A 24370-nucleotide genomic window follows, 5' to 3' on the forward strand; every position below is an offset into this window, starting at 1 on the left:
TTTGTTGGTTATAGCAACACTTCAAACGCATATAAGATCTACATAAAGGAAGGACACCAAATAGAAGTAAGTCGATATGTGATCTTTGATGAAAATATTGCATTCAAGAAAATGAAGGACCTCCTGATTGACTTTGATGATGAAGAACTTCCAATATTTGAAGAAGGGTGCACTAGGGAGGAAGAGGATTTGAATCATGAAGAAGAAGGTCATAGTGAACCTGTACAACAAGTGATAATTCTTGAAAGCAGAAAGAGACCCAATTGGTTGAATTCTACTCTTCTAGATGCAGAAGGACCTGGTGCAACCAAAAGAATGCTCAAGGAAAGTAAGAAGCCCAAAAGATATTCAGGATATGCAACTTGTTGACCACTTCGTGTCAACTACCCTATAGAAGTACACCTTTTTGCAAAAGGGATTCCATCGTACTCAAACATTCAAATTATCCTGGATTCATCATCATTAGTCATTAGTCTATCAAAGTTGTAAACCCATTCTGCAAATTTTTAATGTAAATGATGCTAGTAAGACCATATATGTATGTAACAACTTAGGTAAGCTTACTATTTTGGCGACGAATTTCATCTTAGGAGGTTTTTCGTCTCACTGATTCATCTGTGTTTCTAAACACGGATGATAGGCAAAGTTTTTCCCTCTAGCCTCACCTCAAAGCTAGGGTGGAATCTGTCGTCAATATCTTAGGTGAGTCCTAGTGTTTTAGTCGAGTCTTTTGTAAAAGTGATTTGGGATTAATTTAAGCTAGTTGGCTAAATTATTTTATTACAAATCAGTTGGTTTAATAGATCATATTGTGTCGCAGAATTGGGTAAATTATTACCGGTTTATGTCGAATGATTGTTTCCCCTTTGAGGGTTGAAATTGTAATATCTTGATATAAAAATATATTTTGGTGCATGATACCTAATATTTAGACACTATGGCTAAAATATTTAAGGGTGGAAAAATTTATTAATACCCTTTAGTGTCAATTAATTAATTTTTCTGGCAAAAAGTGGCAAAAATATTAGCCAGAAAATGGTCAGAAATAAAAATGAGAGAAAAAAATAAATGTTGGAAATACTGAGGGGGGGGTGAAATAGTATTTCTTACTATTTAATTTTTTTAATTGTTCTAGTGATTGTCAACAACCTATATAGATATGTATATGTATACACAGAACACAGAAATCAGCAGCTGAATTTAATGCTTTTATTAAAACTCAAGACAGTGCAAAGAAATAAATACAATATAAGTATAAATCTGATTGTGAATAGTTGCCAAGCTGCAACTTGGACTTTAGTGAGGCTCCAACCTCCAGAGCACCAACTTTGTTTTGCAGTGGTTCTGCACTTAGGAGCACCTACCCCAATGAATTCAGTGCTGTTCAGTTCTGAGGCTCCAACCTCTTGGGCTCCAACCCAACCTTGGTATAAACAGATATGTCGCTGCACTTTATTCAGCTGAGGTTGTCTCACTCCTGTTCTTCTGCCTCTGCTGCTTCTGCTACCTCTACAACCTCCGTTGCTTTTTCTGCCTCTTTTGCCTCTGCTGCTTCTACTATCTCACCCTCGGGTTCTTCACCACCATAACCACACCAACAGTTCTTTGTTTCTACTGTTTTATACATTCCCATGCCTTTGTCCATTTGTTTCCGCTTACACCGTCTCTTAGGCTTCCTCCTCAGTCGCTGTCATTTCCTCTGACTCGCTTGATCTTTCAGCTTCCCTCCTTGATCGTTGTGACTTCCTCTGTGCTGGCTTTTCATTCAACTTCTTGGCTTTACGGTCACTGTGTGTTAAAAATTGTAATCTAGGCCCATTTTTTTCAATGATAACAGGCATCCACAGCCTCCTGTGCATATATGTTCCAGTCCACTTTTCGCCTCCGATCGTGTTAAACGCATGTATGTAAGGTTTTGGCCGCCGATGTATATTTATGCCGTGGATAGTGTTAAAGTATATATATATGTATATATATATGTGTGTGTGTGTGTTTCTCCTCCAATCACGTATTCTGCGCATATAGATATAAAATCTGCCCGTGCCTCGCTGCATAAGCCTATGTGCTTTAGGCCTTGAGCGCTAACTCTAAATCGCCATGTGACCTGACCATATGACTCAGCGCTCTCATTTAATCCTCTGCCTGACCCCCACCGTCGATCGCATTACGATTCGATGGTCTCCGTTACTTCTATTGCACGTTAAACCCTGTTCGTATCCCTGCCGTTGATTACATTCACCGCTTGATCTAACGGTGATAACGCCTCCCGCTTTTGTTAAGTGCTCACGCGTTAACGTGCGATCGTGGCGGTTTCGCGCCCGTCACTTCGGCCATGTGTCGCGCATTAACTAGATCGCGCGGCCATATACGGAAACCGCCTTGGGCCCAAAGGCGGTGCGGGGAATACCGCCTGCCCCTCGGCCATTAACCTCCGCGCGACTTCCGCTCCCGATCACCGTTGGATCCACCACGCCCTGATCCGACGGCCCGCATCCCTCTCGTTAACCTGTGTGCATCTTTATCGCCCGCGACCGTTGGATCTGCCCATCATGCTGTATCTACCGTCCATCCTTCGAAATACCCGCTTCAAAACCTCCAGTGGTAGAATCAATAATCAAAACAGCACAATCGGCCTATGATGTACCCATAATCATGTTCTTGATAAAGTCACGATGGCCTGGTGCATCAATGACGGTACAGTAATACTTGGTTGTCTCAAACTTCCAGAGAGCAATGTCAATAGTAATACCACGCTCGCGCTCAGCCTTAAGCTTGTCAAGAACCCAGGCATACTTGAATGACCTTTTGTTCATTTCCGCAGCTTCCTTCTCAAAACGCTCGATCACACGCTTGTCGATACCGCCAAGCTTGTAAATAAGATGACCGGTAGTGGTGGACTTGCCAGAGTCGACATGTCCTATGACCACAATATTGATGTGGGTCTTCTCTTTACCCATGGTTTTCTAAAAACCAAGTATTCCTGAATCAAAAACGCGAATAAGTAGCTTCAGCTTCCCACCAAAAAGGAATCGCAGAGCTCCCCTGCTTCGCTCTCCATTTGCTCCGATGGCTCTGTGTGCTCCTCTTTTTCGGCTCTGTGTGCTCCTCTCGTCTCTATTTGCTCCTCGAATATTGCCATCTTGACATTAATGACAATCTGTGTCCAGCAATCTCCCCTTTTGTTATTGATGGCAATATTCTTTTGCTTTCTCCCCCTTTGACATCAATGGCAAAGGGATGCATATGGACTCCCCTTGTCAAACTGCTCCCCCTGTCGTGCTACATCTTTATGAATGAACTTGAGTGATGATAAAGAAATAACCCCCATCTTTTGACGCAGATGTTCGAATGCTTCTCGAGGAAGAAGTTTTTTGAAAATATCAGCTATCTGCTCCTTAGTACTGATATATTTCAGGACGATGTTTTGTTCAGCTACTTGTTCACGGAGGAAATGATACTTGATTGGTATGTGTTTGGTTCTTAAGTGCACCACAGGATTTTTGCTGAGACTAATAGCACTTGTGTTGTCACAATAGGATGGAAATTGGTTGATCTGTACATATGTTGAGATCTTTTAGAGCTTCCTTCATCCATAGTATCTGAGAACAACAGTCCGCTGCAGCAATATACTCAGCGTCGGCTGTGGATAATGATATGGATGACTGTTTTTTGCTGAGCCAAGATACCAAATAATCTCCTAGGAAGAATGCATTTCCACTAGTGCTTTTCCGATCATCTATACTTCCAGCTCAATCAGCATCGGTGTATGCAGTTACAGTCAGTGTTGAGTCCTTTGGGTACCAAAGACCAAAATCAGAAGTTCCCTTCAGATATCTGAGAATTCTTTTTACAGCTAATAAATGGGATTGTTTGGGAGCAGATTGAAATCTTCCCACCATTCCTACTGCTTGCATTATGTCTGGTCGTGTAGCTGTTAAGTATAGAAGGGCTCTAATCATTGACCTGTAATGAGTTGCATCTACTAGAGGGGAGTCATCATCTTTGCTCAGTTTGTAGTTTGTGGTCATAGGTGTGCTCATGGGTGCACAATCCTCCATTCCATATTTTTTGAGCATGTCTTTTAGATATTTGGTTTGAGATATACACAATCCTGCTCTAGTTTGAGATATTTGAAGTCCAAGGAAGTGGGACAACTCTCCTATCATTGACATCTCAAACTCTTTTGACATGTTTTGAGAAAATTCATGGCTCATTTCATCATTATTACTAGCAAAAATCAGATCATCGACATAAACAAGAGCAACTAGTAACTTACCTTGATCTGTCTTTATGTATAGATTGCTTCCAGCCACTCCCTTTTTGAAGCCTTGTTGTTGTAGATAGTGATCTAGTCTTGCATACCAAGCTCTAGGAGCTTGTTTCAACCCATATAAAGCCTTTTTCAGCTTACAAACTAAGTCCTTTCCTGCTGTTAGATCAAAACCTTCTGGCTGCTCCATGTAGACTTCTTCCTTGAGTTCCCCATTTAGAAATGCTGATTTCACGTCCATTTGATAGATTTTGAATCCTTTTGAGCAAGCAAATGCCAAGAACATCCTAATAGCTTCCATACTGGCCACTGGGGCAAATGTCTCTTCAAAGTCAATTCCTTCATTTTGTGAATAGCCTTTGCAGACAAGTCTTGCCTTGTTTCTGATAACCTGTCCTTCCTCATTCATTTTATTTTTGAACACCCATTTGGTTCCTAGTATGTTTTTGTCCTTTGGACGAGGTACCAGCTCCCATGTCTTGTTCTTCTCAATTTGGGTCATTTCTTCTTCCATGGCTTTTACCCAATGAGGATCCTTACTTGCTTCTGCAAATGTTTCTGGTTCTATCATAGATAGGAGGGCAATGACTTTTCTCTTGGGTGTAATTGTTATCCTTCTTCGGGTCTGCACACCTTCATCTTTATCGCCAATGATCTGCTCTTCTGGATGGTGTCTTTGGACATACTTCGTCTTAGAAGGGGTATTAGGTGGTTCTCTTTCCTCTTCTTCTTTTTCCTCATCTATTTCTTCTTCTTGAGGTTCTTCTTCTTCAATGAGAGAGTCATCTTCATTTTCTTCAATTTCCTTTACTGGAAGATCTTCATCAACCTTTACATCAATGCTTTCCACTATTTTCTTCAGTCGATAATTGTAACACTTATAAGCCTTGCTCCGTGTAGAGTATCCAAGAAATATCCCTTCATCAACCCGAGAATCAAGCTTTCTTGGTGAACCATCATTATTTTTATGAAGCACTTGCTTCCAAAGATCTTGAAGTACTTCATCGAAGCAGGTCTTCCTTTTCATAGCTCATAAGGAGTTTTATCATAATTTGGTCTTAATTGAGTTCGATTCAGTGTGTAGACAGCTGTCCCTACTACTTCTCTCCAGAATCTAGGTTGTTAGTCTGTTGCTAATAGCATAGTTCTTGCTATTTCTTGGACTGTTCGGTTTCTTCTTTCATTTTGCTAAGGTGTTCTGGCAGCTGAGAATTCCCTTTTAATTCCATGAATATTACAGAACTCACTAAACTCGTTTGATGTGAATTCTCCTCCTTTTTCTGTTCTGAGGCACTTAATTTTTGAATCTTTTTCATTTTCTACAAGGGCTTTTAGATTCTTAAAACACTCAAAAGTTTCAGATTTATACTTTATGAAATATATCCACATCATTCTAGTATAATCATCAACAAATAACACAAAGTACCTTTCTCCTTGGAGTGTTTGATTTCTAGTTGGCCCACATACATCAGCATGGATGATCTCAAAGGGCTTCGATGTAGAGTGTTCCTTTGTCTTGTGGCTGATTCTGGTCTGCGTTCCATGTTGACATGGACCACATACTGCTTGATTTGGTTTGAATAGCCTTGGGATGTCTCGTACAGCTTTGATCTTGTTGATATTGATTAGATTTTCGAAGCTTGTATGTCCAAGTTGCTTGTGCCATAGCCGACTCTCATCTGTCTGACTCAGGTAGCATTTATTTTCTTGAATCTTGTTCGGAATGTAAATGTTGTCTGGTGTCCTCACCCCTTTTGCCACAAGTTTCCCTGAGGCAGAGTTCCTTATTTCACAGTCCTTGGTGCTGAAAACCACCTTATGTCCTTGATGACAGATTTGGCTGACACTCAAGAGGTTGTGTTTGAGTCCATCAACCAGCAGAGCATCTTGAGCTTTTCCTTTTCCATTGATCAGAGTAACTGTTCATGTTCCTGCAATTCTGCCAGATCCGCTTCCAAAGGACACATTCCCGTCCTTTTTGCTCAGTGAGACAAACTTCCTTTTGTCTCCTGTCATGTGTCTGGAGCACCCACTATCTATAAACCACTGGTTTCCATTATTTTGAGCATATAGAGCCAGGCTGCATTTGTCCATGCTGGAGTTCTTGCTAGTCGTCTTTCTTCCTTTGAGTGGGCAGTCTTGTTCATAGTGTCCATTATTGTAGCAGAAAGAGCAAATCAGATCAAATTTGGTCAAGGAATCAAATGAATTAAAGGTTTTGATTTGTCCTTGCCTTTTGGGGGCATATGAGTTGATTATTCTATCCTTTAGCTTTGTCTTTTCACTTCTGCGAGCCATACAATGCCTGGCTTGATGACTGAAGTTTTTACAGTGAAAACAGTGTCCAAGAAAGATGGTTTTGTACTTGTTGAAGCAACCACGGTTTGAGTCGATTTCCTTCCTGGGAATTACTCCTCCCTTGTTCTTTGGATTTGCGATGGGCCCTTGGTGGAGTACAGGTTTGTATTTGCTGTAGTGTCCATGATTCGACTCCACATTCTTCTTTGGAGTAATTCTCTCTTCATTCTTGGGATTTGGGGTGCACTTTTCATCTTTTGGATTGCAAGAAAGTGCATCGGCATAGCTTTTCGCATTATTCTTAGTGCTTCAGGATTCTCCTTTTGAAACCTATTCCAGACTTGTCATGTTGAGTTTTTTTATTTTTCAAAATAGTCTCAAGTATTTGAGAGCTTTTACAGCCCTTTTTAATTTGCTCCAACTCCTTTCTCAGAGACACTATTTCGGTCTCGTGTTCTTCACAAGTCTCTTCCTTTTCTTTAAGCTTTGCTTCCAAGAGATCTTTTCTCCTTCTTCTTTCCTCGTTTTCCACTTTGAGAGAAATGATTTTGTTCCGTAGTTTCTCATTTTCTTCAACAACACTTATTAACAGTTCATCTACATTTCCTTCCAGCGCTGAGTCATCATCATCTGCGAGTGCCATGAATAATGCTTCTTGGCTTTCATCATGATCGCTTTCCTCATCTGATTTCCTTTTGATGACCATAAACTCATCCTCATCAGACTCATCTTGCTTGGAGAAGAAGTTTTTCTTATTGAACCCTTTGTTTTTATGTGCCATTCTTTTAGAATTTCCTTCATCATCATTGTCATGTTTATGAGGACATTTTGCTGCATAATGACCTATTTTACCACATTTAAAATAGATAAGAGGATACTTGCCTTTAAGCTTAGATCCTTTCTTCAGCTTTCGTACAAATTGAGCCAATTCGGATTCCACATTTGACTCATCACTACAGTCATTCCTTTCTTTCCCCTTCTTTGACCTTAAGGCCTTGAATGCTGCATCTTTGGAGCTTGGGCCACCTTTCCTCATTTCATAGGCAGTGAGAATTCCATGTGGTTCATCCATTTTGAGGGTATCTAGATCCTTTGCTTCTTCTATAGCGCTTATTTTGGAGTCAAACCTGTTTGGAAGAGACCTTAATACCTTTTGAACAATGGTACTTTTTTCAACTTTTTCATCCAATCCTTTCAGGGAATTTACCACTTCAGCGACTCGGAGGAGGTATGCTGCAATATCTTCTTCATCTTCCATCCTCAAACTTTCAAATTATCTTTTGTGAGTTTGAAGGTTTGCCTTTTTGACTTTTGAGTCTCCATCGTAGAAGCCAACTAGCTTCTCCCACATTTCTTTGGCTGAGGTACAGTGCATGATTTTTGTAAACTCGGAATCAGTGATTCCACTAGTGATGGAGTTCATGGTCTTTGCATTTGCGATGTAGGCTTTTCTCTCGTCTTGGTCTATTAGAAGAGTGGAAGTAGTTTTGTATTCATTTTGAACGAAATGCTAGACTTCAGGTCCAAGGGACATTAAGTAGTAAGTCATTCTTTTCTTCAAGAAACCAAAGTTAGTGCCATCGAACAAAGGAGGTCTTCCTGATGCGTCGTGGTTTCTCAGCATGGCTGCGGATCCTTGTTCAAGTTGTTAGGCAAGTATGAAGAAGCCTACTCTAATACCAATTGTTGGAAATATTGAAGGGGGGGGGGTGAATCAGTATTTCTTACTATTTAGTTTTTTTAATTGTTCTAGTGATTGTCAACAACCTATATAGATATGTATATGTATACACAAAACATAGAAATCAACAGCTGAATTTAATGCTTTTATTAAAACTAAAGACAGTGCAAAGAAATAAATACAATATAAGTATAAATTTGATTGTGAATAGTTGCCAAGCTCCAACTTGGACTTCAGTGAAGCTCCAACCTCCAGAGCACCAACTCTGTTTTGTAGTGGTTTTGCACTTAGGAGCACCTACCCCAATGAATTCAGTCCTGTTCAGTTCTGAGGCTCCAACCTCTTGGGCTCCAACCCAACCTTGGTATAAACAGGTATGCTGCTGCACTCTATTCAGCTGAGGTTGTCTCACTCCTGTTCTTTTGCCTTTGCTGCTTCTGCTGCCTCTACAGCCTTCGTTGCTTTTTCTGCCTCTTTTGCCTTTGCTGCTTCTACTATCTCACCCTCGGGTTCTTCACCACCATAACCACATCAACAATTCTCTATTTCTACTGTTTTATACATTCCCATGCCTTTGTCCATTTGTTTCTGCTTACACCGTCTCTTACGCTTCCTCCTCAGTCGCTATCATTTCCTCTGACTCGCTTGATCTTTCAGCTTCCCTCCATGATCGCTGTGACTTCCTCTGTGCTGGCTTTTCATTCAACTTCTTGGCTTTACGGCCACTGTGTGTTAAAAACTGTAATCCAGGCCCCTTTTTTTCAATGATAATAGGGATCCACAGCCTCCTGTGCATATATGTTCCAGTCCACTTTTCGCCTCCGATCGTGTTAAATGCATGTATGTAAGGTTTTGGCCGCCGATGTATATTTATGCCGTGGATAGTGTTAAAGTATATATATATATGTGTGTGTGTGTGTGTGTGTGTGTTTCTCCTCCAATCACGTATTCTGCGCATATATATATATATATATATATATATATATATATAATTTGCCTTTGCTTCGCTGCATAAGCCTATGTGCTTTAGGCTCTGAACGCTAACTCTAAATTGCCATGTGACCCGACCATATGACTCGGCGCTCTCATTTAATCCTGTGCCTGACCCCCACCGTCGATCGCATTACGATCCGACGGTCTCCATTACTTCTATCGCACATTAAACCCTGTTCGTATCCCTGCCGTTGATTACATTCACCGCTTGATCTAACGATGATTGCGCCTCTCGCTTTTCTTAAGTGCTCACGCGTTAACACGCGATCGCGGCGGTTTCGCGCCCGTCACTTTAGCCGCGTGTCGCGCATTAATTAGATCGCGCAGCCATATACGGAAACTGCTTTGGGCCCAAAGGCGGTGCGGGGAATACCGCTTGCCCGCAAAACCCCCTATCCCCCGGCCGTTAACCTCCGCGCAACTTCCTCTCCCGATCACCGTTGGATCCACCGCGCCCTAATCCGACGGCCCACATCCCTCTCATTAACCTGCGTGCATATTTATCGCCCGCGACCGTTGGATCTGCCCGTCGTGATGTATTTGCTGTCCATACTTCGAAATACCCACTTCAAAACCTCCGTTGGTAGAATCAATAATCAAAACAACACAATTGGCCTGTGATGTACTCGTAATCATGTTCTTGATAAAGTCACGATAGCCTGGTGTATCAATGACAGTATAGTAATACTTGGTTGTCTCAAACTTCCAGAGAGCAATGTCAATAGTAATACCGCACTCGCGCTCAACCTTCAGCTTGTCAAGAACCCAGGCATACTTGAATGACCTTTTGTTCATTTCCACAGCTTCCTTCTCAAAACGCTCGATCACACGCTTGTCGATACCGCCAAGCTTGTAAATAAGATGACCGGTAGTGGTGGACTTGCCAGAGTCGACATGTCCTATGACCACAATATTGATGTGGGTCTTCTCTTTACCCATGGTTTTCTAAAAACCAAGTATTCCTGAATAAAAAACGCGAATAAGCAGCTTCAGCTTCCCACCAAAAAAGAATCGCAGAGCTCCCCTGCTTCGCTCTCCACCTGCTCCGATGGCTCTGTGTGCTCCTCTTCTTTGGCTCTGTCTGCTCCTCTCGTCTCTATCTGCTCCTCGAATATTGCCATATTGACATCAATGACAATCTGTGTCCAGCAATAAATTCTCTCCAAGTGAAAATGTTAAAAAATGGAATGTGCACTTTCCAAGAAAGGAATATCCACAAATCAATCAAGAAAAAAATTTGGTCTAGAAAATAGGAGTTAATTCCCAGGAATATCGATTTTAATAAAGATCGAATTTATGGTCCAAGTTGGTTAAGTGAATGGGGATTTTTTGAGAATAAAAAGTCATAAAAAAATATTTTTTGGACCAAGAAAAAAGGCATCACCAATGAATTCGAATTTTTTCTCAAGCAATCAGTGGTGGAGAATATTTTAGTATGGATCAAGCATTTAATCAGCCAAGATCAAGTCAAATTTGTGCACCTTCATTTGGGGAATTTTTTTTATCATTATAAACTTTGTACAATTATTATATAAATTTTTCCCCATTGCTACTTTAAGGAAGGTATTAAAGCTCTATTTGTTATCCCTTTTCCAAAATTTGAAACCCTCTTACCTTTGTCTAAAAGAGGACTTTTTGGTGGTGACTAATTTTTCGGCTTAGTTTTCATTTTATTTCTAGATCTAATTTCTAACTTTTCATTTCTAATTTCATGCACATTGCATTTTAAGTCTAATCTCTTTGGCTACTTGATCTATTGCATTCGAATAGTCTATGTCTTAATTTCACTTGCATTTTTAGATTTAAAAAGGGTCATTCTCTTCTTCGATTAACAATCTCATTTGATTCTTTAATTCTCACTTGGTTTTATTATCATAATATAATATAAGTGAAGAACATTTTTAAGCATTTTCCATTAAAAGCATTTTGAGATTAAATCTTGTAATTTTGGGCTTAAATTATTGAATCATAAGTGGATGAGTATCTAGAGATATCTTAAGCACTCCTTTTTAAAAGCATCATTCTTGAGGTTTATTTCTCTTTGAAGCATTACGTTTTGCATTCTCACCTTGCACTAGATCATTATAACTAGCATTGTGGGCTTATTTCATTGCAAACTTGTACTTTGTAAATCATAATTACTAGCAAGTCGTTCCTAAATTGTTCATTGCTAATATTTCTAGTTGTCTCGATTTATCTTACTAACATTTCCTTGCAGTTTTACTTATCTTGTAGTTTGAAGTATCTTCATCATTGAGCAGGTTCTTTCATCTTTCTTGTTATTAAGGCACTGGTCTGTTATTGTTTCATCTTGAGTGTCATATTAATCTAATTGAATTTATTTATCTCACATTGCTCAACTTGATAATTTAACTTGCCTTCTAATCCTCTCAAGTTACCAAGATAAGCAATTGCATCTCCTAAACTTGTTGTTTTCAACAAGTTTCTGTTAGTTTTTGTAGCATCGGATGTGTTCTAGCCACAAAATTTTGTGGAGAGGCTAGAATATGTGAATCTCCAAAATCCAGAAATCATTTCTGGAAATTTTGCCTAGAAATGACTTAATTAGATTATTAACCAGTGTTTAAATATTTCCTAAGTCTAAACTTAGGGAATATGGTTAATTAATCAGAATTAATTAAGTCAAGGCATGAATGATCTAGAAACTCACTGGGATTTTTAACTTGTGCGTCTTTAACTTTTGCATGATTTTTCTTTGTATCACCGCTCATAGCTCAAAGGGTTAGAGCTTGCTTTGAATGATATAGCAGTTGTTTTAACCCTTAATGATGAGTTAGTTTATCGCTCATCGAGGTTGGGACATGGAAGGGTTTCTTTTTATGATATAATGGAGCAACATGTGCTCAGGAACTTGGTGACGACTATAAGGAGTGAGGTAGAGCTTATGCTAGGCGTTTGCCTATGTGCTAATGTGTATGTACCGACCATTTTTTGCATTTTGTATTCTTTCTTTTGATTTTGTTTTGTGGCGATGATACGCTTTTTCCTTTTTTTTTTTAGTTGCATCAACCTCCTAGGGAAAAGTTTCAATCCCTAACTAGGTATTGTGAAAATTTCTAACCCGAAACTCTATTGCAGTAATTGATTTATTTCACCTACTTATTTCTCACAATAAGTTCTTTATGAAATCCCTTCAGCAAACATTAAAATAAATTTTACTGCAGTTATCACATAATTACATAGAGAAAAATAACAATGATATACTAGCACAAGAACCAATCACATCAACACAGTTGTTTTTGGACAATTGTCCCCGGAAAAGCTCAATGTGGGAAAACCGGTGCATCAGATGAGGGTTTTATTAATCTTCAGCAACAATTGCTCTACAAGGAATGATTTTACAGAGAAACTGAGACACTACTGAGAGAAAACACTTGAGGCAAGGTTCATCCCTCTGTCGGAAGCTTTTTGACACCCTGGAGACCCTTATCCCACTTTTGCGTCACTTCTGCGTCACTCTGCGTGGTTCTGCGTCCCTCTGCATCAGCCTGCATGAGGGCTGTGTCTTCCCTCTGCACTGTGTCTCAATACCCCTGCGTCACCTCCTCCTTAATTACCGACTGCTGCGGATGCCCTCCTCTTCCTCCACCCTGCAACTCTCCCTCTGAAATTGATCTCCTTCTCTTTGAGAATCGATTTTCCTTGGGATACTGAGTATCTGCTGGTGCGTCTCCAAATGACTGTCAAGTCTTCTCTTATACTTTTCCTGCGACCGAGATTAAGCCTCCAATCAATGGCTAAGATTAAAACAGACTTGATCCTCGTCTCTTAGATGCTTCTCACTCATATCTTTATTAATACCCATTAATATTTTTATTTTCCTATGTTTAGACTTAGGAACCCATTAAAAATATTAATTATTTTAATAACTTCTCATCTAGGTGTAATTTCTCCAAACAATTTCTGGGTCTTGGAGATCTCATATTTTCTAGCCCCTCCACAAAATTTTGGAGCTAGAGCACATCCGATGCTACCCAAAGTCAACAGTCCTTCTTAGCGAGGATTGTGTTCTAGTAGTACTTCCCAATAGAAGCACCACACTGATCCACGACATTGGTCCTCTGCGCTGTTTGATGCTCTCGGTCGACTGCCCCTCATTTACTGCGCTGCTGCGACTTGTATTGCTACCCATGACATTGCAACTGTCACTGCTACATATATACTGCAACTCCCTTTTAAGATGCTGCATCATGCTGCCCATAGCAATGCCACTGCTCATTGCTGCACTGCATCTATACTATCTGCTTCTGCTATTGAAATGGATTCTTCACCATCGCCATCTTCTCCCTGAAATAAACAAACTTTGTTCTTTTCAGAGCCTTGGTGAGAATGTTTGCTACTTGTTTTCCAGTAGGAGTGTACCTCAACTGTACTGCCCCTCGTTGGACACAGTCTCTGATGAAGTGACACCTGATATCAATGTGCTTCGATCGATCATGAAATATTGGATTCTCAGAGAGCTTGGTGCATCTCTGATTATCACACAAAATACTGGTCGCTTCATCTTCCTCCTGAATAGATTCACAAGCAATTTCCTAAGCCATATGGCTTCGCACGAAGTTGTGCTCGCTACCATATATTCTTCTTCAGCTGAACTCAGAGCCACTGATTTATATTTTCGACTACACCAGGTCATTCTTGATCCAATGTTGAAACAATACCTAGTGGTACTTTTCCGATCTACTGAACTTCCAGCCCAATCTGTGTTAGTGAACCCAGTCATTGCCTTGGGTGTACATTAGTCCATGCTCCACTGTTCCTCGTATATATCTAAGAACATGCATAGCTGCTGCCCGGTGCGCCCTCTTTGGTTCCACCATGAACTGACTGAGGGTATTGACAACGTAACAAATGTCTGGCCTGGTATTGACCAGATACATCAAGGACCCTATGAGTTGCCTGTACAAGGTGGGATCGACCTCTTTATCTTCAGATGCATCAATCTTCTTCCAGTTGGCGATCATTGGAGTAGCCATAGGTCTATAGTCCTGCATCCTGAACCTTTTCAAAATCTCTGCAGCATACCTCCCTTGTCTAAGGAAGATTTCACCCTTCTGCTGCCAAACTTCCAACCCCAGGAAAAAATGCATCTGTCCCAAATCCTTCATGTCGAATTCTATGGCTAGGTTCTCCTTGCAATCTTTGATGAGCCTGGATGAGTTTGTTAGGAAAAGATCATCCACATATAACACCAGGATTAGAGGCTTATTTTCACTCTTGACTATGAAAATTCTTGAATCTAACACATCAGAAACCCCTACTGCAACTTTTGGTTTACTATCTCCTACTTGGTCTTTACATTAACAAGTTATTTAATTGCATAAACATCAAAGTAAACACAAATGCAACCTTCACAGATATACAGATCATGCACTGAAATAAACTGAGACAATCACACATTGGACACCGTTATTTTTGGACAATTGTCCCAAAAAAAACCCAATGCGGGAAAACTGGTGCAACATATAGAGGGTTTGTATTATTACGCAGATTCGTGAATACAACTAGGGTATCAATAATGGCTCACTCTTCAGAGAATATCCTTGGTAGTAGTACCTATCTCTGGAGAGAGATATTCTAGCAAATCAACAACTAGATGATCAACCCTACAGTGATTAACTGTTCCTTGTGCTGGACAACGAAAGTTGCTCCAAACACTGCTCTAGAACTGTGTCACCTCCTCTTGGCTCATGATCTGCTGATCAGCTCCCAGTCTACCCCACAGAACCTCCTAGCGCTCCCTTTAAGGCCCTCTGCATCCTTTGTGTCAGCCTCTACGGCCCTCTGCGTCCTCTGCACTAGCTCCTCAGGCCTCTGCGTCAACCCTTCTTGGGCTTGCGTTGTCTCTCCCGACACTTCATTGCCTCTCTGCAATGTATTCTTCAGCCTTGGCTGGAAATCCCTTGCTGAACTTCCCCTCACTGCAACTAATCACTAACTCAATTTCCTCAGCAAACCTTGCCCCAAAAATTGAATTCTTGATCTCTCTTGGTGTTTTTCCAACCGACGTTCAAGCCTCCTCTTATACTTTTCCTGTTGACGAATCGACGATCGAGATTATGTCCCTAATCAACGGGTAAGATTAGATCTGGCTTGATCCTCGTCACTTAGAACTTTCTCACCCATTTTATATTTTTTTTTCTCAATCTGTCTACTTCTATTATTATACAAAAAGGAACAAAAAGTTATAGCAAGGCCTTAGCCTTGAAAATCTTGCCAAGAAGTTGGCAATTTGCACAAATGTTCATATTCTCAGTTCTCAGTAGACCGCCATTTGTGATTTGGCCTCTTGTAAGACCCGAAACATTGCTGAACATAGACAATATAGCACCTGAAACATTGTTGAACATAGACATTATAACATAATGCATAAACGACACAAAGACATGCAGAGACCTGACACTAGCATAAATCAAGATACAAAACAGAGTAGTGTTCCTACTTCTGAAGCTGCCGAGAGCGGAAAACCAGACAAGGTCAATCATCATCAGTGGTATAGGGTTCCTCAACAACCCTGCATCCAAATTGTAATGAGTCATCCGAGTCGGAGTGAAGAACCACCGAGCCTGTTGGTTCTCTCTGAGCTGGCTCGCTTGGACCTGCAGAGACAGCCTGATTCGCCATAGAGGAGCTTCCTGTTACTGGACGCTGACTGTCAATTGGAGTCGCCCTCCTCTGGTCTACCAGTATTTCAGGAAGTGCTTCTCCCTGGCCTCTGAGATCTTCGCATTTTTCAATCGTGACGGAGACGATAAAGGTGGAATTAGCAAGAGTACAGGGGATGCGATAGCGAACCGTGGGGTGGGCCGCATGCTCGCAATCATCCCTCCTACCACGCCCACGACCTCTGCCTCGACCAGATCTGGTGACAGGGGGACTGCTTCGCCCAGGTTCCAACACATCCGTGAAAGAGTGTGTCGGAGGGGTTGACCGCTGAGAGATGGCATGTCCCCTGGAGCCTCCACGCCTGCTTAGCATCCTGAGCCGTTCTTGCGGCATTGCAAGGTGCCGAGGTGTAACGAAAGAGCAGAAACACGGAGGGTAGTAACCCAATTCAGAATGAAACCGAACTCCCACTAAGTCGCAGGCCCCTGGAACCCGGGCTCGGCGATTGAATAACGCTCTTGAACCTGGAAAGGGATCGGACTTAGACACGCTAATGGAGTAGCTCAGAGTGACACAGACTACAGTGATCCATGAAGCAGCAGAAATGAGCGAAGGAGCCGCGAGAATGTAGCGTTTATGGTGCGCCATTGCACAGTTCACCATGAGGCGGGTGGAGGAGTTAAGAGCCCGCATTAATAACCTTGTGCGAGACCAGCTCGCTTGTCCTGTGCAGTACCCCGTGGCATGCTTGGGCGGACACCTGCCCATGTGACACACCACCTGCCTGCCCTTTATGCCTTCAAACACCCGCATCCGGGACTCACCCATTTTATATTAATACACATTAATATTTTTATTTTCCTAAGTTTAGACTTAGGAACCCATTAAAAATATTAATTATTTTAATAACTCCTCATTCGGGTGGCATTTCTCCAAACGATTTCTGAGTCCTGGAGATCTCATGTGCCTTAGCCTTTCCACCAATTTTCATGGCTAGAGCACATCCAATGCAACCCAAAATCAACACTCCGTCTTAGCAAGGAATGTGCTCTAACAATGCTTCACCATAGAAACATCACACTGATCCTCCACATCGGTCCTCTGTGATGATGCTTGACATGCTGCCCCACATCCATTCCACTGCTGCTTCCTGTACTGCTGCCCATGACACTGCCACTGCCACTGTTACATTTGTACTGCAACTCCCTCTCAACATGCTGCATCATGCTGCTCATAGCACTGCCACTGCTAACTGCTGCACTGCAACTTAGTTACCGAGAAGTAAGTAACTGACTTCACCCAAACACTGACATCCTGGTCAGTCTGGAAGCCTCGTGATGCTGAAGCTACCTTTGCTGCTATCTTGTGCTCCCTTTGTTGCCACTACGCTGCTGCAACCTCTTCTGTGCCTCTCGCACTACTGCAACCTCCACTACGCTGCTACAGACTTCTGCACTCTAGCACTGCCTTGCCGCTCCATCACACCTTGCTCCACCCAACACCTGCCATCATGCTACTATCTTTAAGGGCCTCCATAGCTGTATGTGATCCAAGAGTTTGGGCACCTCAAGGATCTTGCCCCTGCATGTAGTCCTCTTGACTACAACTCTATGTCTCCTCACCTCTTCTCTAGAGGCGCATGAGCACTCATGGCACAATTCCCATCAGTCTCGACATCCTTCTCTACCTTTGCTGGAGTAGCGTTTGAGTTGGAAGCTTCTCCCTTGCCTTTTTTCCTAGGGCACTGAGAGGCATAATGTCCCAGCTCCCCACAATTAAAGCACTTAACCTTGGAGATATCTTTCTTCTTCCTCTTTTGAACCCCCTGCTGTCCCACAGATGCTAGAGCTGCATCCTCCTCCTCCTCTTTCTTGATTCGAACTCCCTTACCGCTATTCCTTACCTTAGTCAACCTCCTGATCTCTTCCTGTTGAAGAGCTGCTCACATCTCCTCCTAGCTGGGGAGAGTCGCTCTACCCAAAATGCTTTGGACAAACGTCTCCCAGTCCTCGGAGACTGCATTTAGAGTAGTCTTGACCGTTGATTTTAGGTAGCATCGGATGTGCTCTAGCCTTGAAATTTGGTGGAGAGGCTAAGGCACATAAGATTTCCAAGTCCCAGAAATCGTTTGGAGAAATTCAACTCGGATGAGGAGTTATTAAAATAATTAATATTTTTAATAGGTTCCTAAGTCTAAACTTACGAAAATAAAAATATTAATGGGTATTAATAAAGATAAGGGTGAGAAGCTTCTAAGAGGTGAGGATCAAGTTTGTTTAATCTTAGCCGTTGATTAGAGACTTAATCTTGGCTGTTGATTCATCAACAGGAAAAGTATAAGAGAAGACTTGAGGATCATTTGGAGACACACCGACAGATACTTAGTATCCCAAGGAAAATCGATTCTCAGAGAGAAGGAGATCGATTTCAGAGGGAGAGTTGGAGGGTGGAGGAAGAGGAGGGCATCAGCAGCAGTTAGTGACTGAGGAGGAGGTGACACAGGGATATTGAGAGACAACGCAGAGGGAGACTCAGTTCAGAGGAGACCCAACTCTCACGCAGGCTGACGCAGAGGGATGCAGAACCACGCAGATTGACGTCAAAGTGGGAGAAGGGTCTCCAGGGTGTCAGAAAGTTACCTAGGCAAAGTTTCAGGTGTTTTCTCTGTAAAATCATTCCTTGTAAAGCGATTGTTGTTGAACATTAATAAAACCCTCATCTGCTGCATCGGTTTTCCCACATTGGGTTTTTTCAGGGACAATTTTCCAAAAACAACTGTGTTGATGTGATTGCTTCTTGTGCATGTATATTGTCTGTGTGTAATTATGTGATAACTGCGGTAGAATTTATTTTAATGTTTGCTGAAGTGATTTGGTAAATATCTTATTGTGAAGAATAAGTAGGTGAAATAAATCGGTTGTTGCAGTGGAATTTCGGGTTGGAAATTTTCACATGGTATCAGAGCAGAGATCCAACAACAGGAGAGAAGAATCAGGGACAATTGTCCAAAAACAACTGTGTTGATGTGATTTCTTCTTGTGCATGTATTTTTTCTCTATGTAATTATGTGATAACTGCGATAGAATTTATTTTAATATTTTTTTGAAGGGATTTGGTAAGTAACTTATTGTGTAGAATAATTAGGTGAAATAAATCAGTTGTTGTAGTGGAATTTTGTGTTAGAAATTTTTACATGTTATCAGAGTAGAGATCCGGCAACAGGGAGAGAATCGACTATGGGTAAAGAGCATGATGCAAAGGCATCAACTCAAAGGGACTCACACAGATTTCCAGAAGAAAGCACGAGGGACATGGATCAAGGTTATTCTATGTTAGTTTCCAGACTCGAAGAAGAAGTCGCTTGCCTAGCAAGCTCTGCCTCCTCTGAGGTTTGGTATATAGATAATGGAGCTTCATGGCATATGACAGGAATTCAAGAATGTTTTTCAGATTATGAGGAAGAAAGAATGAATTTTCAGATCACCATGGGAAATAAGGCAAAGTGTACCCCCGTAGGAAGAGGTACTGTAGTCTTTCAAACCGATGCAGGAGAGCGGCTTCGAGCAACTAATGTGTTGCATTTGCCAGGATTGGGGATGAACTTACTCATCGTATCTCAACTTCAAAACAAGGGCTATGACTTTTCTTCATTAAGGAGAAAGTATATGTCAAACACTCGAATTGGAAAAGGAAGGCCCAGATTGGGATCAGCAGTAACAGGCTGTATAGATTACAACTAGAATCTCCAATGGCACTGATAGGCAACAATGGAGATAAATATTTGAATGAACTATGGCACAGGAGGATGTGACACTTACACCATGGGGCTCTGAGAATTCTTAGGAAAACAGTATTAGGGTTTCCAGAACTAAGTACCGAATGAGATGATGTATGCAGAGGGTGCGCTCTAGGCAAGTATGCCAAAACAACGTTTTCTAGAAGTAACAATAGAGCTCAGAATGTTCTAGGATTGATACATTCAGACATTTGCGGACCTATGTCCACAAAAGCTCTTAGTGGCATCGAATACTTCGTCACCTTCATCAATGACCATTCCAATAAGACGTGGATCTACTTTCTGAAAACCAAGGATGAGGTTTTTGTTCGATTCAAAGAGTTCAAGGCTCTAGTAGAGAATCTGACAGGAAAGAAGATAAAAGTGTTGCGCTCAGACAATGGTGGAGAGTATGTTGACAAGGAATTCACCGATTTTTGCGCTAGTGAAGGCATCAAAAGAGAGTAGACAACTCCCTACAATCGGGAGCAGAATGGAGTAGTAGAAAGGAAAAACAAGACTATTGTGGAAGCAGCTAGGGCAACGCTGTATGATCAGGTATGCCCAAATTCCTGTGGGCAGAAGCATGCAGCAAGACAGATTAAGTCCAGAACAGGACTCCACATAGGGCATTGGGCAAAATCACTCCGGAAAGGGTCTTGTTAAAATTGGCAACTAGGGCCAAACTCCATGTGGGTAATCTTATTAATGGAAGTTGATATTTTTCTTGGATCCCTCTCATCGAGAGATGTAGGATTAATCTAAAGATTATCCAATTTCGATAAGTATTCATGGAGATATGAATTTATTTATGTTATGGGACAATTCGTCAAGGTCGGCCAACAACCAAATAAACCCCACTTGTGCTCAACGTTTTAGTATAAATAGAGGTGGCCTTCAAGTCATTTCAACACCTGGGATCTCTTCCTCTCTACTTCTCTTTTGGTTTTAGTAGGAGGAGAGATCCTAAGAGATAATGCTGCCCTAATCCAGAGGGCAGAAGCCGGAACTGCCAGGAAAAGCTGGAACTGCCGGGAAAAACCGAAACTGCCAGGAAAAGTCGGAACTACTGGAACTGCCAGAACTGTTGGGAAAAGCCGGAACTGTCGGAATAGCCGGAATTGTCGGAATAGCCGGAATTGTCGGAACTGCCGGGAATTGCCGAAATTGCCGAGAATAGCCGGAATTGCCGGAACTGTCGAAACTGCCAGGAATAGCTGGAACTACCGGGAATAGCCGGAACTACGGGAATAGACGGAACTACTGAAACAACCCGGAAAGCTGACGCAGAGGGCAGAAGCCAGAACTACCGGGAACTGTGGAACTAGCATGCAACAGCAATCATGCAAAGGAAAACAAGCATGCTAGGGACAACAAGCAAGCAAGATGCAGCCAGCACATAAGTCAGTATGGCAACATGGTGTAGCAATGGCACATAATGCAATACAGTGATGGGTACAGTCATGATTAATGAAGCATGATGAGATGCAGTGTAGTGATGATGGGTGCAGCATGTTGTAGCACGGTGAGGTGTAGCATGATGACGAAATGCAGCACAACGATAGGTGAAGGAGTCACCTTGGAGAATCAATTGAAGCAGCATGTCTTCAACTGATCTCATGTATCATCTTTTTAGAGATGATCTATGCTCTTATCTATATAAGTCAAAGTGTTGACTTTTAGTGTAAACGTACTATCTCTCTCTTTCTCTGCTGAACTATTGAAGAACATATAAGAAGAATTGATCAAGGGTTTCCCCACATTGGGGTTTGTCTCTGGCTAGCACCACATCTTGTGTCCTCTTGTCTTGGTTTGTCTTCTGCGATTTATGTTTATGTTCTATCTGAAGTTTACTTTAATGCTGATGTGATTGCTAATCTGGAAAAGATATTGAGCTAATTGTGAAAATTGAAATAAATTTCTCTAAGCATAGAACATACCTAAAATGAACATGGTATCAGAGCTGAGGTGAAGACAATGCCCAAGCAAGAGTGAAAGAGCAATCACGGAAGACAGTTTGGGAAAGGACAAAAGGATCAATGGATTATTCATCCCTCTTCCAATTCACCGAGGGTGAAGTCGAAGCAGAGAATATTATCAGAGTGGCGCAACGGAAGTTTCTGATGGCCTACCTAAAGATCACTTCATTGGGAAGTCTAGATCTAAGGGTGGAAGGAAAGGCAGATGCCTTGGTTGCAATAAGTTTGGCCATTATGCGAAGGAGTGTCTGAATCGCAGAGACACATCTCTTGATTAAGATAACAATCATTCTAGGTACATCTTCAATGATCAAAGGAATGACAGGTAATGCAGGTCATCAAGGAAATGACCGACTCTTCAAAGAAAGAAAGAAACCCCAGGTATGAAGAATCAAATGTTGTTTTTGATAAGATAAAGAAGCGTTATCTTGTATTGGCCCTCTCCTTCAGATTCTTTGGGAATCTGGCTTATTGATTGTAGTTCTTCAAAGCACTTCATTGGATAGTAGGGTGCACTCTCTAATTTGGTAGAGATGGAAAAAATCGTGGGATTATCTTTGGAGCTGATGCCACCTATCCCGGAAAGGGTGTAGGGAATGTTACCCCTCAATTGAATGAGGGTAACTCGATTCATTTACAGAATCTCCTTTATGTACCTGATTGCAAGAAGAACCTGGTGTCCATTTCGGCAATGGAAGTCAAAGGTTACAGGGTGGCACTCATTGATGGAAAGGTATGTGTTTGAAAATAGAATTTTCAAAGATGTTTTTGAGTTCAGGGTTGTATCAAGTTGCAGGAAATCCACTGGGGATCATGGCCATTGACACATAGCACTAGAGGTCTGTGAGTCAGATGGTGACAGGGATGCCTGAATTCAAAAAGAGCATGAAAGTACATGTCTGAGATGTACCGAAGGAAAATCTTACAAGGGGACCATTCCCCTCATGTAACAAGTCCATAGGTTTGGAACAACTCGAGGGGTTTGAGATTCATGATCAGGAATCTCACGTATGCAGATGGAAGAAAGCCCTCTATGGCTTGAAGCAAAATTCCCCGGGCGTAGTATGAGAGGATTGATAGCTATCAGATGAAGTTGATATTCACTAAGAGTGAAACCGATCCAAACAATTTTTTGAAGGTTGTGGATGATAGACCTCTCATACTAGCACCTTCTGAGGACGACCTATTTCAAACAGGTACAGACCCTCTCACTTGCAGAAGTAAGAGGGAGTTGGATTTCGGATGTGGAATGGTAAACTGCAAGCCTGTGACTACCTTGAGGATCTTAACTTTCAGAAGTTATATGGTGATGATGTTGGACCAAATTTGGGAAATGCCTCTGAGTTTCATAAACTCATTCGCGTTGATGTTCTTGGTGAACTTCCGTCCGGACATATGTTTTGTAGTTAGCATGGTGAGCTCATATTTCGTTGAGCCTCACTGGATTAGTGCCAAGAATCTTCTAAGATATCTTCGGGGCACAATCTCTCATGGATTGAGATACACTGCCGGAAATATGAAACTGCATGATTATTCGAATGTTGAGTGGGTGGGCACAATCTCTCATGGATTGAGATACACTGCCGGAAATATGAAACTGCATGATTATTCGAATGTTGAGTGGGTAGGCAGTGTGGAGGATCACTAGAGCACTTCTCAGTGCTGGTTCTCTTTGGATTCTGTTGCAGAAGTCGGTTGCTATAAGCACCGCTGAGACTGAATACATAGCTACGAGCATGATCTCGTGTGAAGCTGCATAGTTGCAGAAGCTCTTAAGTGAGCTGTTTGTACACATGATGAATACCACTGTGATTCTCTGTGACGACCAGAGGGGGAATTCGATTATTGAGGAATCTCGTATTCGATGATTGCTCCAGTTGATAGAAATCAGATACTGCCTTATCTAGGATACGGTAAGTCGATGAGCGAGGAGGCTCCATTGCATTGAGATTAATGTACAGGTCGCAGACATTTTGTCAAAGCTCCTAGGAAAGGTCAAATCTGTGACTTTCTCGAACGACTTGGAGTCGTTGAGAGACCTTCTTATAAGGGTCCTGCATGTTGCATGCATTGAGCTCTGGGAGTTTTAGGGGGCTTGGGGTACTTACTGGAGCAACATACGACCACAGGGCGACTCACCCTCCCCTGGTGGTGCGCTATGTACAAGATGACAGGTTCAACCTTCCCCTGTGATACCCTATGGCAATTGTGGAACAGGATGATTAGTTCTCCTATGGGCCGGGATGATTAGTTCTCCCATGGCAACTGTGGAACATAATGATTAGTTCTCCTGTGGGTCGGGATGATTAGTTCTCCCGTGGCAACTGTGGAACAGGATGATTAGTTCTCCTATGGGCTGGGATGATTAGTTCTCCCGTGGCAACCATGGAACAGGATGATTAGGTTTCCTGTGGGCCGGGATGATTAGTTCTTTTGTGGCAACTGTGGAACAGGATGATTAGTTCTCCTGTGGGCCGGGATGATTAGTTCTCCCGTGGCGACTGTGGGACAGGATGATTTGTTCTCCTGTGGACAGGATGATTAGTTCTCTTGTCGAGGCATCCTACCCATGCAGTCTGGGACTCATGGGAAGTACCTCTCATCTGATCAATGAGCAGGGAAATGGGGTTAGGGACCATAGTAGTACTATTGATGGACGCATCGATGTATCTATCGTACTCCCTATGCTAGGATGACCTCTGTTGTCGCGCAGATTGACACGACAACGCTCAGACCGGGGCTGTCAC

The 24370-nt window shown here is 41.9% G+C and overlaps 1 protein-coding gene and 2 pseudogenes across 3 annotated transcripts in view; 1 reads left to right on the forward strand and 2 right to left on the reverse strand.

Moving 5' to 3' along the window:
• The window catches only part of LOC149165862 (CAAX amino terminal protease family protein), a 372684-nt gene that overhangs the window by 175640 nt on the left and 172674 nt on the right, over nucleotides 1-24370 (forward strand). The gene's annotated exons all lie outside the window — the stretch shown is intronic.
• LOC149165864 (elongation factor 1-alpha pseudogene) lies at nucleotides 2619-3028 on the reverse strand (annotated as a pseudogene).
• Nucleotides 9726-10276, reverse strand: LOC149165865 (elongation factor 1-alpha pseudogene; annotated as a pseudogene).

The sequence above is a fragment of the Pinus tabuliformis genome, chromosome 5_1, assembly GCF_031772625.1.
Source record: "Pinus tabuliformis cultivar Carrire ecotype Pingquan chromosome 5_1, CPIR1, whole genome shotgun sequence".
Classification (NCBI taxonomy): Eukaryota; Viridiplantae; Streptophyta; class Pinopsida; order Pinales; family Pinaceae; genus Pinus; species Pinus tabuliformis.